Here is an 18,069-nt window from a genome sequence, read left to right as displayed (position 1 = left end):
GCGCACACAAATAAAACAGTACACTTGTTTACATAAAAATATGTCGCGACACACAAAGCCTAGGAGATCCGCTGAACTTTAGTGTAGATTCTATCAATTGGGTTCAAGGCGCATCATGTAGTATAAGATCGTATAAAATCAAAGAGTTGATCGACCAATTAGCCGATGTATTTTAGCGAGGTCAGCTGATGTCGATATGGTCTAAATCAATCGGCTATAAATTCAATATAAATTCAAAGAGTCGGATGAACAATGAGATTTATGCTATCATCGGCTAGATCTAAACTACGCATAATCATCAATAAACTATTCTTTATCAAAGAAAATCTTGATAGGTCGGACCGAACCAAGATAATATAAGATTGAAGATGATAAAGAGATATTTAACTAGTGAATATACAAATTTGGTTATGAGCCAATGTAACTCAGAGATTGCAACGAGGTGATATAATGTGAACCGATTGGCCAAAACTAATATAGCATGATAGATGTAAGTCTGATTGTTAAAGTATATATCAGCTGGAGGCCCGATGTAAGTGAATTAAAATGCATATCGGCTAACTAACCAATACATATGAGAGCTAAAACTCATAACAATGATAACTCATCGGTTAGAACTCCGATGAAACATTGTATAAAAACCCATCGACTTAGTAAACTTGTTAGCATCAATATAATAGATCCGACCTAACCAAGACAGTATAAGAGTGAAGATAACACTGGTGGAGAAATCGTTTTTACTCCCGGTTTGTAACCCCCTGTAGTCCCAGTTTTCCAACCGGTTCTACGAATCCGGAACTAAAGATCGTTATCATTAGTCCCGATTTAAATACCCGGGACTAAAGATCGATCGTTACCAACCGGGACTAAAGAGGGCAGCGGCAGTCCCGGTTAGTTTCCTTTTCTTTTTTTTTCATTGTTTTTATTGCTACTTACTACTCAATCCCTAACTGATTTTCTCCCAAATCGAGTGGGATGCATATCCCCAAATCAAACCCCAAATGAAAGTAACATCCCAAATACCACAAATCAAATACATCACAGATTATACATCTCAGATCCATGCAATGAATGACAGATTCTCAAAAAAGAAATTATACATCTCAATCCATACAATGAATCACAAATTATTAATCTCAATACATACAATGAATCATAAATTCTTAAAAAAAAGAAAGGACAAATATCCTGGCAGGAGAGGGCGCTGCCGGCCGCCGCCGCCGCCCTCCCATCCGCCTGCCGCTGCCATCCCCTCCGTACAGGCCGCCGCCCGGCCGGCGTGTCGTCCTCTTGTGCGCTCGCCGCCTCCCCTCCTCCCCTCCACGCCGGCCGCCACCACACCGCCACGCAAGCCGGCGCTCAGCCGGCCCGCCCTCCTCCTGCGCTCGCTCAGCGAAGAGAAAAGAGATAAGGCTGTGAAGGAAGGAAAGAGATAAGGAGTTAGAGAGGAAAATAGAGAGGAGTTTGTGTGGACTGGAGAAGAGGATAAGTACTAGGGATTATATAGTGTGTTTTGATCTTTAGTCCCTGTTAGTAACACCAACCGGGACTAAAGCTTAGTCCCGGTTGATAATACAAACCAGAACTAATGATCCGAACTTACCAACCGGGACTAAAGATCCCGGAGGGCCCTGACAGCATGTGAACCGGGACTAAAGATCTTTAATCCCACCAACCAGGACTAAAGATCACATAGTCCCGTTCTGCTTATAAACCAGGACTAAAAACCATCTTTAGTCCCTGTTTTTATTGCAATCGGGACTATATATTGTGGTTTTTGGCCGACCGAGCAAAGATGGTTTCTCCAGTAGTGTAATAAGACCTATTTAGCCAATAGATCTACACAACTGTGATGAATATATTGATGAATCTAAAGCAACAATATGATTAGATAAATACCAGCTTAGTCAAAATATCGGACCTAACCGAGAAAGTCCTAACTAAGCCAATACAACTCTAAACAGTGATATGCAATTAAAAAGAAAATCAATATATACGATAGGCAACACTTGCTTTAATTTGAATAGAATATCAGAAGTAACCGAGAAAGTTGACGGAACCTACTTCCTTGCTAGAGATTGAAACGATGCAACCCCACTCGAAACTAAGAACTCGCCAGAATAAAAGATAGCGATGTGCCTAAAGTAGTTGTATTGATATGTGGAGATATATTACAAAGATCTAGGTGTACATATTTATACCCTTGGGTTGATACAAGTCCTAACAGGACACTAGATAAGACTCCTAATAAGAAAGGAAAAATAACTAATCATGCCTATTTATACTAAAAATATGGAACTACTTTGCCATGGTCTTCACGGTTCTTATTTGAATTCAGCTTGATATTGATAAACTTCCATATACTAATCGGCTTCTTTGCTTAACTGAATCCACTATAGAACTCTATCAAATTTCGATGTTAACAACACTATCTCATAAACAACCTTCACTACCGGCTCCAAACTGCACAGGGAACGGTAATAGTCTTGGCCTATCACTGCCGTTGAGCAACAGGCAGAGAACTAATTTGAAATTAATTTGTGATAATCAATGACAAACTAGCCAACCTAGTACTAGTTTTCCTACGAGTTCTTATTTTCGAGTATGAGCTGCATCAGTTTCGATCTCCGCCAAGAAAGTAAGTTCCGTCAATTTCATTTGTATCGTCCCAGTTAGTACTTTCTTAGTTAAGTCCGATATACTAGTTAGGTTCTTACTTGCGTTGCTTATCAAATATACCAGCTCTTTCTTTGATTACTTTGCTGTCTTAGTTAGATTGAATATATCAATCACTCTGCATGGGATCTATCGGCTTGTTTAAATCTGTCAAACTTATCATAAATCTTGCACTATCTCAGTTATGTCTGATTTACTAGGTTTTGATTTGCTAGATAAACTTGTTCAATCTAATAGATTTTGTTCATTGTTTCATCAGAGTTCTAGCTGATGAGTTATCTACTTGTCATCAATTAATTTGCAACATCGGTTGGCATTCAAGATACAATATAATTATCCAGTTCCTACTTTTATTGTCGTCAATCTTATACTGTCTCGGTTAGGTCCGATCTATCAAGATTGTGATCAATAAGGGAAGATTGTTAGTAATTATACTATATCTAGTTTTAGCCGTTGATAGTTTATTTTGTTTTATACTAGTCAATGATAAGTTACAATCAACTTGATTCATTGGCTAATATTTAAGATTTTATAATTATCTATTTTCTATCTTTATTTTCTTCAATGTTATACTGTCTTGGTTTGGTCCGATCTATCAAGATTGGTTTAGTAAAGACAGATTATTAACAATTATATTACATCTAAGTCTCTACCGATGTTTCACTTAATTTGCTTTTATATCCAAACTTCATCTGTTATGGTCGTTGATCCAAAATTCTATCGGCATCGGCGGGACACACGGTTCTATATTAGCCATGTGATTTAGCTTTTCTATCTTATTAGTTTCTGGATCAAACTAACTGTCACCCCTGGCCCCGATTGATAGGACCTGCACTAGAGCTAAGCAGATCTCTTAGGCCTTCGTGCGTCACGACGCATTTTGCATCAACACACTATTAGCACACCGGTGGAACATTTTCTTCATCAACATGTCTAAAGATCTTAATCAAGAATGCGATAATTCCAGTAACCATGGAGAAATTGACAGATGAGCAAACAATTCAAGATTATACATAGCTATGCTTCAAATCTTTTAGCATGACTCGGTAGGGACCAATATAGAAATATCAACTTCCATGGCTGATGACAATATGAGAAGGAAGTTCAGGAACTATTCCAAGTCCTCGCAATAAGAATTTTCAAGATACAGTCAATGAAACAGTTCATCATGCTTTGATCAACCAGTTTGGAGTTTTGATACATTACAGGGGTTGATGAAGAAGGTAGTGGATGGAGCAGCTCATCTAGAATGTGCATGAGGACCTAGCTATTTTCTAGGAGGAACACCACCATTGAAGCTAGTCAAAACGGAAGCTCGCCATAGGACATATGGATTGGTGAGGGATAAAGTTCCTAATTTAGTTTCCCTAGGAAAAGGGCAGTTTAATGAGACTTCTAAGGCCCTGTTTCTTTCAACTTAAGATTATTATAATCTAGATTATTGAGTCAGATTACTATAAGCTAGATTGTTACAATCTGTAGTAGAATAAGCGGTTAGTTGTTTCTTTCCTAGATTATTAGAGCCTAAATTATTGGGTTTGCAAGTCTAAAGATGGAGTGGGGTGGCATGGTGGGTAATTTTTCACCCAATAATATGAAAAAAGCTCACCTAAATGAGCTTATCAGATTATAATAAACTGGGCTCTAGATTATAATAAGCTACTTCAATAAGTTGGCTGTTTCTTTCAGTTTACTCGTAATAATCTGGATTATAATAATCCCAAGTTGAAAGAAACAGGGCCTAAATTTCCTTAATCTTTCTTAGTATGGGGGTCAACCACAACAGCATCGACCAGAAGAACCCCATTAGTATAGACATGAACATCCAAAACAATATCGGCCAGAAGGACCTTCAATATCGGCATAGTGTCGGGCATCAGTATCAGTATTAGAGAAATTAGTATGCATAACGAGCAATGCCGCAACAGTATAATGTGGACAACATGAGGAATGATGAATGGGCCGATAAAGTTATTGAGATCATAAGGGAATAATTTGGAGTTAAACCCAAAGAGCAGACTTATATGTATCAGTGACCATACCCTGAGTGGTTTGATAGAGCTTCATTGCCTCACCGATACAGAGTTTTAGATATCTCCAAATTTTCAGGATAAAATAATATTTCTACAATTGAGCATACCAGCCGATTCTTGCATCAATGTGGGGAGGCATCAGCTAAAGAAGCTTTGAAGGTTAGGTTTTTCCCTCTTTCATTATCTAATCAACCTTTATTTAGTTTTCATCTTTGCCACCAAATTCTATTAGAGGTTAGGCTGATTTAGAAAAACAATTCCATAAGTATTTCTTTGATGGTATTTAAGTGATGAGGCTGACATATTTGACGTCGGTTAGGCACTGATCAGATGAATCTGTTGTTGATTATATTTATACATTCCATGGTGTTAGAAGCCGATGCTATAGTCTATGTTTAAGTGATACACCACTGTCAGAGCAAGTGTTGACAGTCCTTAAGTACCAAGTCCGACCATCTATTACTACATAAAACCAATTGGAATAAAACATCAAACCTAGTGCTACTGATTATTACTAATCATTTCCACACGAGTTGATGTATATTTGTATGCAGGTGAATTATGGATGAAAACCACTCGCCATGCAATAAAATACTCCTTTGGTCAATTGGACATGAGTACATAGATTGGAGACCCCACATGTCAATCAAAACTGCTTACAATTGAGCCCATCCAAGATACAACATGCAAAGGGCCCACCAGGTAGCCTCCTAGCGGAAGGAGTGGCCGGGAGGTGGGGCAAAGGGGTCGGCCGAACCCAAGGTCAGCCGAACTGCCTTTGCCTCCCCTTCCCATCTGCTGACACGTGGAGCAAGATCCTGAAGCTCCAAAGTTGGTTGTGCTTGATTCCCGGCTTATATATTTGTTGATTTATCTTGGTGTTAAGTGAAACTTAAATCAATGAACCATGGTTTAAGATGAAAGTATTCACTAAACCTAATGCAAAACGAAACAAGCTACACTTTACTGGGAGCAAAGTACAATTTTCTCATTATAGATACTAATACATAAAGGGCTTTTCATTATGGAATAGTAATACATGAAGGGCTAATATGTAAAATTTGTTTTATATTGCGAAGCTTCCTTTTTGTCTGTCGGCATTCGGCAAGACGGCAAGCGTTGGTATTAAACGCTCCCTGATGTATCATGCGTGCTTGTACAAAAAAATTGATAATCTTGGTCGTCATGCTGTCCTTGGATCTTGGACTGTTAACTGTAATCAACAAGGCCAGTTGACTTGCAATTTTTCTGACCAGATAACCGGACCGGACTCAGGTCAAGAAAACTAATGAATTTGCCATGCACACATCTACTCATCAATAGTCTCACATTTGTAGTAAATTTGAGATTTGTAGACATCAGTACTGTATTTCGAAAAATAATTAAACAGGAGACTATTAGTCAAGGGCATCAGAAGACTATTTTTTATTAATACTAGCAAAAATGCCTGTGCGTTGCAACGAGTGAATAAATTCTAATAATAATATATGTTTTTTATGCATAATCATGTCAATGATGATAATGTTTGTATTTTAATGAGGGGCTTGTTTTTTTATAAACGGTGTATTTTTTCTTGTGTGATTTTCTCAAACCATTTTTCAGAAATGGCTCATTTCTTTCTAACAGTTTCTTTCTAGCATGTTTTTTTATTTTTTTTACTGACGACGAAAAGCATATTTTTCTCCCTTTTTTGCTTTTCTTTTCTCACATGTTTTTTGCTTGTTTTTTTAATGTTCTTTTTTGCTTTTTTTCCAATACAGGAGAATATATGACGAAATAAAAGCCGTGTAATAGATGGCAAAAAATCGATGGATCCTATCCGACTTAAGCGTCCTTCAATTTAGCTTTTTTTCTGACAGTTTTTTCAGATGGATTTGTTTTTTAATAGACGGTGTCTTTTTCTTGTGCGGTTTTTTCAAATCAGTTTTTAGAAATGGCGCATTTTTTCTTACAGTTTTTCCTTGCATGTTTTTTTAAAAAATTTTATCGACGATGGAAATAATATTTCTCGCACGTTTTTTTAGGAAGATGGAAAACCTTTTTAGCATCGTTTTGTGCTTTTTTCTCACGCATTTTTTTAACTGTTTTTATTTTTCTCGTGCATTTTCTCTTTTTAAATAGTTAGATTAGATTAGAGATAGAGAAGAGATATATACCGATTAGAAATCGGAATTTGTTTCGCCCTTTCCATTTTTTTCTCGCATGCATTTTTTATTTTGTACGAACCAGCTTTTTATTTTTTACGAACCATTTATTTATTTTGTAGGAATCAGACGAACTTTTTTAAATGTTTTTTCAGATTTTTTTCGTCTGTATAGGAATCAGATTTTATTTTTCCGTTTTTAAAGAAATCGGATCTAGTCTTTATTTTTCACCACTTTTTTTTTTGCCTTTTATAGGAATCGGATCTAGGGTTTTTTTTTCCACTTAGGGGAAACAAAATTTTATTGTTGTTGTTTTTCTTTTTTTTCCCTTTTTTTCTTTTTTTTTGCAGTTTTTCTTTTTCTTTTTATGCACCTTTATGCCCTTTTTCTCTCCCTTTTATTTTTTTTCTAAAAAAACGACCTCAAATATCTTATTGCAAGATTATAGAATATTAACACCAATACTCTCCTGTTTAATTTCCTGGTCAAGGGCATCAGTTTATTAGCTTTCGGTGCCAAAGAGGAGACAGTGAGACGCAAATAAGTCTCATGTTTAATTTTTAGTGTTAAACAGGACAGTTTATCAATGCCGCCCCCCCCCCCCCCCCCCCCCCCCCAATCAGTATCGGTTAGAATAAACCTGGCACTGATAAGGGTGACACTCTCCCCCCTTACTTGTGCACGTCTAAAAATCCGGTACTGATATAATCAGCGCTGGTTTGTTAAGGCACTGGTGAGTTGGTCCATCAGTGTACCAGTTAAAATAAAAAGAGTAAATTTCAGAAAACTGCAACTTTAATGACAAAATTATCAGTTTGCTGCAATATTAGCGACATGTTTCTTGTTGCAATAATAATGTGAGAAATTATCACAAAACTGCAACTTCTATGTTATATTTATGTAGCGACAGTTGTCACATATATGTACTGTAGCAGCATATAACATAAAAGTTGCAGTTTTGTGATAATTTTCCACACTATTGTTGCAGCAAACTGAAGCATGTCGCTAAATATTGCAGCAAACTGATAGTTTTGTCACTAAAGTTATAATTTTCTGAAATTTACTCAAATAAAAATCCAGTACTGATGAGTTAACCATCAGTGCGGGATGAAGAGAAAAGGCCACCAAAAGCAGGAGGCCCACAGGAGCCGATTATGAAAAAAAAAATCAAAGTCCCCACTCTAAAACCGATGTGACTCTCTCCCTTGCTCTCCTCTCTCCCTCGCTCTCCCTGTCTCATCTTTCTCGCCGCATCCCACCTGTCTCATCTTTCTCGCCGCATCCCACCTCTCTCCCTGCTCCTCGCCGCATCCCGGCCACCTCTCTCCTCGCTCCTCCTTGCTGTCTCCTCGCAGCCGCCACTTCTCCTCGCCACCTCCCACCTCTCTCCCCCGTGGCGCTGGTGCAGCTGCTCCTTGCCATCTCCTCGCAACTGCCGCTCCTCCTTGCTGGGTCCGGCCACCTAGAGGTCGGGGGTCACCATATCCGGCCGCCTCCAACCTCCGCAGTGCATCTCGCCGCTATTGATGTTGTCCTCAAAGTCCACACCAAGAAGAAGCCCTTCATCAACTCCAACACTCTCGAAGGCAGGTGCGGTGCAGCTGGAAGGGATGACAGCGGTGGCAGCTCCAATAGGATGCTGAGTCCGATCTGTTAGATCGTGTAATGGTTGTCTATGGTGGAAGATGCTGATCTGTGATGTTGAACATGATGTTCTTGATTAGTGATGTGATTAGCTTCTTCTTCATTTGTGATGTGTTTGTTATTCTTGATGTATTTATGCATTCGTGTTCTTTTTTATCTGCAATATGGATGGGGAATTTTTTTTATTATTGATGTGTGTATGTGTTTGTGTTCTTGTTTTGATCTGCAATATGGATGGGGAATTATTTGATGGGTTGTACATTTTTGGGGGCCGCTAGAAGCATCGGCTCGAATCAAGCCGATGCTTTGAGAACCCCCCCCTCTTTTTATTTTTTTTTTGGGGGGGGAGAGGGGGAATACATCAATGCCAGGTCTAAATCCGGCAATGATAACCTCTCCTCATCCGTGCCGAAAGTTTAGCGCCGGTGCGATTTGCGATTCTGATGAGGGGTTACGTATCGACACTAATATCGTTTTCTTAGTAGTGAACAGGTTTAACTCTTTTCTAGTGCACACAAACAAAATAATACAGGCAATCAACCTATATAGCATACTACTAGGCCAAATTACTATACCAGATTCTATGAAGCAGCTTCATCAGTTTGAAGATGATGGGCTTGTGACATCCTGATCCAATTAGGAATTGGGCTGTATGGTCCATGAGAATTGTGTGTGCATATTTAGTACCTTTATAGCTTAGCAAGGGTGGAACCAACTTATAAGAGCTTATCCCTCCTACCATATCACTCCCGAGTTTACCCTTTTACACAAAGCGAGGACGGAAGTATAAGTGGGCTTATCCGTCAGATGGGCTAGGCTACGCGGTTGGGCAGGCTGTTACAAATGGTATGAGAGCCAACCCTCACGGTTGCACATGTGGGCTCTACGCCAGGCACATGGTATGTCATATGGCGCCGGCACGGGAAGTACGGACGTGCGCCAAGAGGAGACGTGTTCTTGGGCATTTGCCCGTGTGGCTATACGGGTGAGTTGGACCGATGGAGATGTCGGATCCTTTGGGAGGGGGTGTGATATCCTGGCCCAATTATGATTTGGCATGTGTGGCCCATGAGAACTATGTGTGCATGTTTAGTACCACCTTACTAGTTTAGCAAGGGTGGAACCAACTTACCAACCATATCACTCCTAGTTAATCCTTTTACACGAAACGATGACGAAATTGTAAGTGGGGTGGTATGTGTAACTGGGCCTGCCCATCGGATGGGCGAGGCTACGCAGTTCTAGAGGGCGAGCTATTACAAATGGTATCATAGTCGACCCTCACGGTTGTGCATGTGAGCTCTGTGTGAGGCACATGGCATGGCATATGGTGCCGGCACTAGACGTACGGACGTGCGTCAAGAGGATGTGTGTTCTTGGGCATTTGCATGTGTGGCTATGCGGGTGAGTTGGACCGACGGGGACGTTAGGTCCTTTGAGGGGGTGACATCCTAGCCCAATTATGATTTGGCATGTGTAACCTATGAGAGCCGTGTGTGCATGTTTAGTACATCCTTACTAGTTTAGCAAGGGTGGAACCAACTTACCAACCATATCACTTACGGGTTAACCCTTTTACATGAAGCGAAAACGAAAATGTAAGTGAGGTGGTATGTATAAGTGGGTCCGCCCATCAAATAAGCAGGCTACACGGTTTTGGAGGGCGGACTTTTACCGGGCTTAACCGTAACCAGCACAAAACAAAAACGAGTCACTCCCAGCATACAGGGCTTTGCTGGCGTACGGAATCTAATTCAGACACCAAGCCATAAACTACCGAGATTTTGACGTTTTGACCTGTAACAGAACTTATCCTATATACCTATACAACTAATCCCTATTTAGTGTAGTTATTATTACCAATTTCATACCCTATGATTGCTCCACGTCATCAAGTTTGATCAACACCCGTTCGATCAGATTTCGATGGTCCTCGGTATTGCTTACATCAAGTTGATCGATAGCTATTTGATCAGGGAAGATATGGATGGTCCTGCGCATCGCCTCGATGGACGCTATCCACAGCCCACATTGACGTGTGGGAAAGTCCAATAGCCCAACATGTTTCGTCTCATGAACCTTAACCACTCCAGAGCCAGGGCAATCGATCGTACTCTAGCGTTGTGCTTGAGATCGCTCTTTCCATCGCCGCCATCCGCGGTCTCCGCCGCGCCGGCTTCCCCCTGGGCGCGCGCGCATACGACGGGCCCGCCAGCCGCACCGCATTCCCCTACACGCACGCGAGAGGCGAGCCCGTCTCAGCCACGTGTCTCCACTTCCTCCTCCCCCTCCCCGACGATTCACGTGTCTCCGTTGAGCCGCCTCCCCCAACCTCCACGCGCGCACGCAACTAGCCCACCAGCCGCGCCATCTCCCCACCCTCCTAGGCTGTTCGCCTCCTCGGCCTATCACGAAAAAAGGAAACTGCCGATGCCCACCAATGAGCGGTCTTTATGGCTGACGTTAAAAACCGAGCAGATTTCATGCCTGTCGAGCACCTCACTATGAAACGTCGTTCGATTTGTTTTCTTAGTTTCTTCCTCCCATGAAATCTTCAACCGCCCCTTCACTTTGAACAAACCTCCCAAAGGTATGCTTCCTCCACTTCTTGAGTTATATATTTTTCATCCAATAAATTGGCTTCTGCTTTCGGTCACGCTAGATTGATTTGTTTCTGTTATGCCTCAGATTCTTCAAGAAAGGATGGATTGGTTTTATTTCGGCTGTACTTCAGGTTTCTACCATCACTGTTCAAATAGGATTGAGATTTATTTAGTATATACACTTCGCTAAAGAAGACAATTCATGGTGCAAGGATCACTGGTATATATACCAATTTTACATCACGCGGCATACCTGCACTTATTTTAATTCTGAATTCCGGATGCATATTGTTTCCATGAGCAGATTGTTTCCCTCATGAACGATGTTCTCTGACCGTTCCTATGCCGCTTCGTCCTCGTCTTCTTCGACGACATCCTCATCTATAGCGACTCATGGGCGGCTCATCTCGGGCATGTGCGCACCGTCCTCCGTCAGCACCGTCTCTTCGTCAAGCGCTCCAAGCGCAATTTCGGCATCACCTCCATAAGCTACCTCGGCCACGTCATCTTAGCCACCGGCATCACCATGGATCCGGCCAAGGTTCAAGCTGTCTCCGACTGGCCGCAGCCACGCTCGGCCTGAGCGGTGTGCGGGTTCCTCGGCTTGGCGGGCTACTACAGCAAGTTCGTCAAAGATTTCGGCACGATCGTGGCGCCTTTCACCGCTCTGTTTCATAAGGAGGGTTTCTCATGGTCCGAGGAGGCAGGTGCTGCCTTCAACGTCCTCAAGACAGCCATCACTACCACACCGGTCCTTGCCCTCCACGACTTTTCGCCAAGCAATTCGTCGTCGAGTGCGACGCTTCCACCCATGGGTTCAGTGCAGTACTCCTGCAAGACCACCATCCCGTGGCTTTCTTCAGCCGGCCAGTGGTACCACGCCACAGTTCCTTGGCGGCATATGAGAGGGAATTAATTGGCCTCGTCCTCGCCATCCGCCATTGGAGACCATACCTATGGGGCCGTCGTTTTCTTGTAAGAACTGATCATTTCAGTCTTAAATTCTTGCTTGATCAGCGCTTGGCAACCATCCCCCAACATCATTGGGTGGGAAAGCTCCTGGGATTCGATTTCACGGTGGAGTACAAAGCCAGCGCCAACAACACGGTGGCAGACGCCCTCTCGCGATGCGACACCGACGAGACCATGCTCCTCGCCATCTCTAGGCCTCGGTTCGACTTCATTGACCGTTTGCGCCAAGCCCATGACTGCGATCCCGCACTGATGGCATTCAGGGATAAGCTGCGGTCCAACCAGCGCAGGGCCCCGTGGGCCTTGACCGACGACATGGTAACGTTCGACGGCCGCCTTTACATTCCGCTGGCTTCATCACTTCTCCAGGAAATACTCGCCGCAATACATGGTGATGGCCATCAAGGTGTATAGCACATTCTCCATCGACTTCCACTCGCCATACCTCCGCACGGTCGTCCAGGACCATGTCCGCGCGTGCATCACGTGCCAATGCTACAAGTCTGAACATCTTCACCCGGCGGGCCTCCTTCTTCCGCTCCCGGTACCCACGGTAGTTTGGGCGGACATCAGCCTTGATTTCATTGAGGCGCTGCCCCGCATCGGCGACAAGTCGGTGATCCTAACGGTGGTGGATCGCTTCAGCGTGTATTGCCACTTCATCCCAATGGTGCACCCGTACTCGGCGGAATCGGTGGCCCAACCATTCTTCACCGAGATCGTTCGCCTCCATGGCATGCCGCAGTCCATGGTCTCAGACAAGGACCCGGTGTTCACCTCCCTGTTTTGGAAGGAGCTCATGCGTCTCATCGGTGCCAAGTTACACATGACGTCAGCCTTCCACCCGCAGTTCGACGGGCAGATCGAGACCGCCAACAAAGTCATCGTCATGTTCCTTCGCTGCCTCACCGGCGATCGTCCTCGGTAGTGGCTACGTTGGCTCCCATGGGCGGAGTACATTTACAACACGGTGTTCCAATCGGCACTCAAGGACACACCATTCCGGGTCGTCTACGGCCGAGACCCCCCCACCATTCGCTCATATGAGCCCGGCGAGACTCGGGTGGCAGCCATCGCCAAGAGCATGGCGGAACGGGACGAGTTCCTCGTAGACGTCCGCTATCGTCTTGAACAAGCTCAGGCCATTTACAAGAGGTAATACGACAAGAATCACTACGACATCAGCTTCAAGGTCGACGACTCGGTGTGGCTTTGCCTTTGCCATCGCGCCCCAGCCTCCCTCAACGTCACAACCAAGGGCAAGCTGAAGCCCAGGTTCTACGGCCCGTACCGCATCCTAGCAGTCGTCAACGACGTCGCCTATCTCCTTGAGCTTCCTCCGCGCACGCGTCTCCATGACGTGTTTCATGTCGGCCCATTCAAGAAGTTCGTCGGCACGCCACCAGCTGTACCGCCACCACTGCCAAACACACACCATGGGGCTGTGGTTTCCGAGCCAGCACGAGCTGTGCGCTCTCGCCTCACCCGAGGCGTTCGACAAATCCTTGTACAGTGGAAGGGCGAACCGGCTGCCTCCGCCACATGGGAAGACATCGACGGTTTCCTTGACCGATATCCGTCTTTCCAGCTTGAGGACAAGCTGCTCGTCGAGGGGGGGGGGGGGGGGGGGAGAGATGTCATGTGGGGACGCCACTACCACTGCAGGAGCAAGCCGGAGGCGCAAATGCAGCAAGCAGCATGAGTCAAGGGTGCAAACTTAGAAACAAAAACATGCAAGGAAGCTGATCACCGTACAAGGAAAGAGCCAATCGTCAAACAAGGAAATCACGGATTAGAGGATTCAATAAAGTGTTTCCTTTTATTAGCAGCTCAGGGAGCTATATGAATCTTGTATCGAACCATATGAGAATTAAGCAATTACAACCAATTTCTCTAATCCCTCTCTTTCTCTCTTAATCTTGTCTTCTTCACCATTGAGCGTCAGGAGAAGAACTCCGGCGCGAGTACCCAACCCGGGTACGAACTGCGTAGTCGTGGGCCTGCTACCCTTGGAGCCGACGCACTTGACATCTTATAATTTTCACGAAACATAAAAGCACCTCATGTTCGGAATCCTCTCCATTTCAGCAGCAAATGCATTGCTTCAAAACAATGAATCCGGTTCCACTTTATTTTCTTAATAGCAAATCCCTGATCATACATTTTGCATCTTTATTGTATCATAGATCAGTTGATAACTGCGGATCATTCATACATGATTCTGGCCGCTCCATAATTTGCTTATAATTTTATTCTCAAATCAAATGTAAAGATGTTCATAATTACTGCATAATTTCTCCTGCATGATTCTTTGTTCCTGCAAATGTTGTTCTTCTCCTCCCTCTACTTGGCCTCAGATCAAATGATTTGAGGGGCAGCAAACGAAACAAGATGGTATTCAGTATCAAAGCTAAGTTTTTTTTATTCTTTTGCAGTCATAAAATTTGATGGAATACCAATGCCTGTTGAGGGGTACTTTGCCCTCAATCTGAGGTATTGCCATGAGTATTATCATTTTCTCCCTGTAAATTGCAACTAGGTAATTTGCTGCTAGAAACTTTGCGTATCTATTTTTTTTAACACCATACCAGAGTTTCCTGCAGTATATATTACAAATTGATCAATAATTGTGGGTTATAACATTTACATGGTGTTTTATTAAATGGCTGCTTCGTTATAACATGGTGTTCTGTTCATGCAGTCTTGTGAAGTGGCTGAGAAGGTCTTTTTAGCTAAAGTGCAGTAGTTGTGCTATGTTGTGAAAAGTGAAATGAAGTATTGGCAAAAGGGTGAGACCTAGGTTTATAGTTCCAGTGATATGAAATCGTTCATCCCTGTCTTAATTCCTGGAAGATGATATTTTTTTCCAAGTAGCTTTGATGAAATGTAGCAATGAGTCAATGACCAAATTTGTAATAATCTTTGTATGGATTTGAACACCATCGATATGATTTTTTTAATGAACTTCTTGTGTTATAAATGGTTGTTTGCGGCTTCTGTGGTTTACTGCCATTTTGATGGATGTCTTTGTCTCCTGTGTCACTCCTACTTATGAATTTGTGGTTATAGTAGTTGTTGCTCCAAATGTCAAACTGTTATTTGGGTTTATATTCATGCCCTCGTGCTATGTGCTCAAAGGATAGCGGCCAACGTATGCCTTATCTATCCCATCACCACTTGCCGCTCATCTTCCTGCACATAAAATTTTTTAATCTACTTTTTAAGTTCAAATTGTTTACTCCAATTATGAAAAATTGTACTTGAAAATTTTGAAATTTCATTTGAATTTTCAAAACTTTCAACCTTTTGATTTTTGTTTGGCAAATATTTAAATTAGGCTTGAAAATGCATCTTTTAAATAAATATTGGCGATAGCCCGTTCTATTAAACCCACACAGTATATTATTCTTGCCAGGGATATATTTGAAAGACGACATAAATTGAATTAAGACTCAACTGTATAGATCATATAAGAAATAGTTTTTGCTAACATGATATTTTAAAATTCTTGAATGAAAAATAAAATTGCAACGTAGCATTTAACATGATATTTTAAAATTCTTTAAAGAAAAATAAAATTGCATGCGTTTAGTACGGGCATATATTACTAGTTCTATCAATTATACAATCCTGGCCAACCGTCTAAATGAATGAGTGATGCATCCGTCTAAATTTGACATGAGATTAATGGTGAAGAAAAAATTAACACGAATCTTAATTGCCCAGAAATAAAATTAAAGAAAGAAAAGCTAGAAGAGTTAACATGGATGATTTTACCAGGAATAAAAGAGCTAGAGAATGTAATTACTGTACTAGCTAATTACATCTTTCTTTTGAGTAGAATTGATCAACCAATGTTACAACTACGATAATGAGAGCAAGTAAAATTCGATTATGCTGTTAGCAGAGGCGGTTGCACAAAGTAAAAGTAGCATGAGTGGAGGCGAAGTATCTACCACTCATATAGGCTTAGAAGTAAAAAGTGTTAAGGGGACATTTGCCCCCATTCGCTATAAACTTTAGTGGGGGCCAAGGCTCCCACTTCTTTCACTCTAGATCGCCACAACTTGTCATCTAGAAAGAGAGGAAAGCTAGCTATTGTTCACAGGAGAATATATATCGACTCCCGGGTACACAAATGTATAGGATTGCTGTGAAGGTGGCCGGTGGTGAGGCGTGTAACTGTTTAGGGAAAGGATGGATTACATTGGATATTATGCTCCACATCCAGAATCCCGAACTTGGATTGGAACGGATTTTACAGACAAAAAATGCGCGCGGCATGACCGCGTCAGCATCGAGACGAAGAAATAGTGCAGAGCTGGTTGAAGTCAAATAATCTGGGTATGTCACAAAATAATCTGGGTATGTCACAAATTATTGTCACAAAATTATTGAAGCCCTATGCTGTTTAAGATTGTCACAGAATATAATCTACAATTAATATATATTGGAACAGGTTGATGAGGCCATTCCCAACCCAAGACACTAGACATGGTTTCCATAAACTCCACATCATTAAGAAACTAGTACTAGACACTACTCTTTCAATACAAACACTAATATTCCATACTTCAATTTAATGCTACTTATCTCACGTGATGTCTTGGATGTTGTGTAGAAATCATGTCTCATGTAAGACATGGTTTTCTTCTCTTTCCTCATTTATTCACTTGCCATATCATTTTTTATTTTAGGTGACAGCTTATTTAATGCTATGGTCTTATCATTGAGATGGGAATGCCCTGATAGGCTTGGTAAGTACGTGTCGCAGCAGAAACATTAGCTGAAGTCGAGGAGGGAGCACAGGCGCAGCGCGTCTCAATTAGTTTTAAGCGCGTGTGTCGTTTCGTTCTAAGATCGAGCCCTGTGCTAGCTGATCTACGCGCCGCTCGCCCGCTCCTGCTCGGTGCTTGGCTGCTCGTCGATTTGGACAATCTGCCGTTATTGCCACAGCAACCGCAACACAACAAGCAGTTTGGCTGGCCCTCCACACTCCATGGCACTACGGCAGTGTGGCGGCACAAGGCAACGTTGGCTGGCTATGTGCCGTAAATTTTTATTTATTTTGGTCACCAGCTAGCACGGCGACATTCACAAATAAAAATTAAGATCGATGGATATATAGTTATTATGTTATTAATTAAATTATCACATGCATAAAATAACGTTGTTATTATCCTTGTTCAAATGGGGTCATTAATTAGTGACAGCATAGCAAACATTCTCTATGGAAGGATCCGAAACGATCAAACTTAATATTTGACGTGCATGATGAGCATATTGGAAAAGAAAGCAATTTGCGCACCATATATTCTATAGGTGGATAGTGTTTTAACTATGCTGCACAAATTGTTTTCTAGAGCAGCTTCATACATTAGGCTGTGTTTGGGAGTGAGGGTCCCCGGCACGGAAAACGAAGCAGCGATTAGCACGTGATTAATTAAGTATTTGCTAATTTTATCTTTTAAAAATGGATTAATATGATTTTTAAAGCAACTTTTATATATAAACTATTTGTAAAAAACACACTATTTAACAGTTTGAAAAGCGTGTGCACGAAAAGAGTTGGGAACCCTGCTAAACAACGCAGCCAAGGGTGGATTGTGATTCAGTAATCTTCAAGAGGCAGCTAGCTTCACACATTAGGGTGGAATGTGATAATCTTCAAGAGGCAGCTAGCTTCATACATTGTAGGGTGGATTGTGTTTCAGTAACCTCGAGCATTTTTCCATGAAAATCAGATATAAACGTGACTCAGACCATAAAAGAAGTGAATATTTTACATGGCAAGGGGTAAATAAATATACACCTTACTCCGTTCATGAAAATAAAAATTGCTAGCTTGGCAGGCAGGGGCGGATCCAACGTGGGCGCAGGGGGACTCGAGTTATCCCCGGAGCACCCCTTCAATTTTCTCACCATTATTGATAAACTAAAGTTCCTTAGATGGCTGGAGGTTAAAGAAATTGTGTAATCGAGCCCCCCTCAATTTTT

Source organism: Oryza glaberrima, chromosome 9, assembly GCF_000147395.1.
Source record: "Oryza glaberrima chromosome 9, OglaRS2, whole genome shotgun sequence".
Lineage (NCBI taxonomy): Eukaryota > Viridiplantae > Streptophyta > Magnoliopsida > Poales > Poaceae > Oryza > Oryza glaberrima.
Note: the sequence above shows the minus strand (reverse complement) of the source record.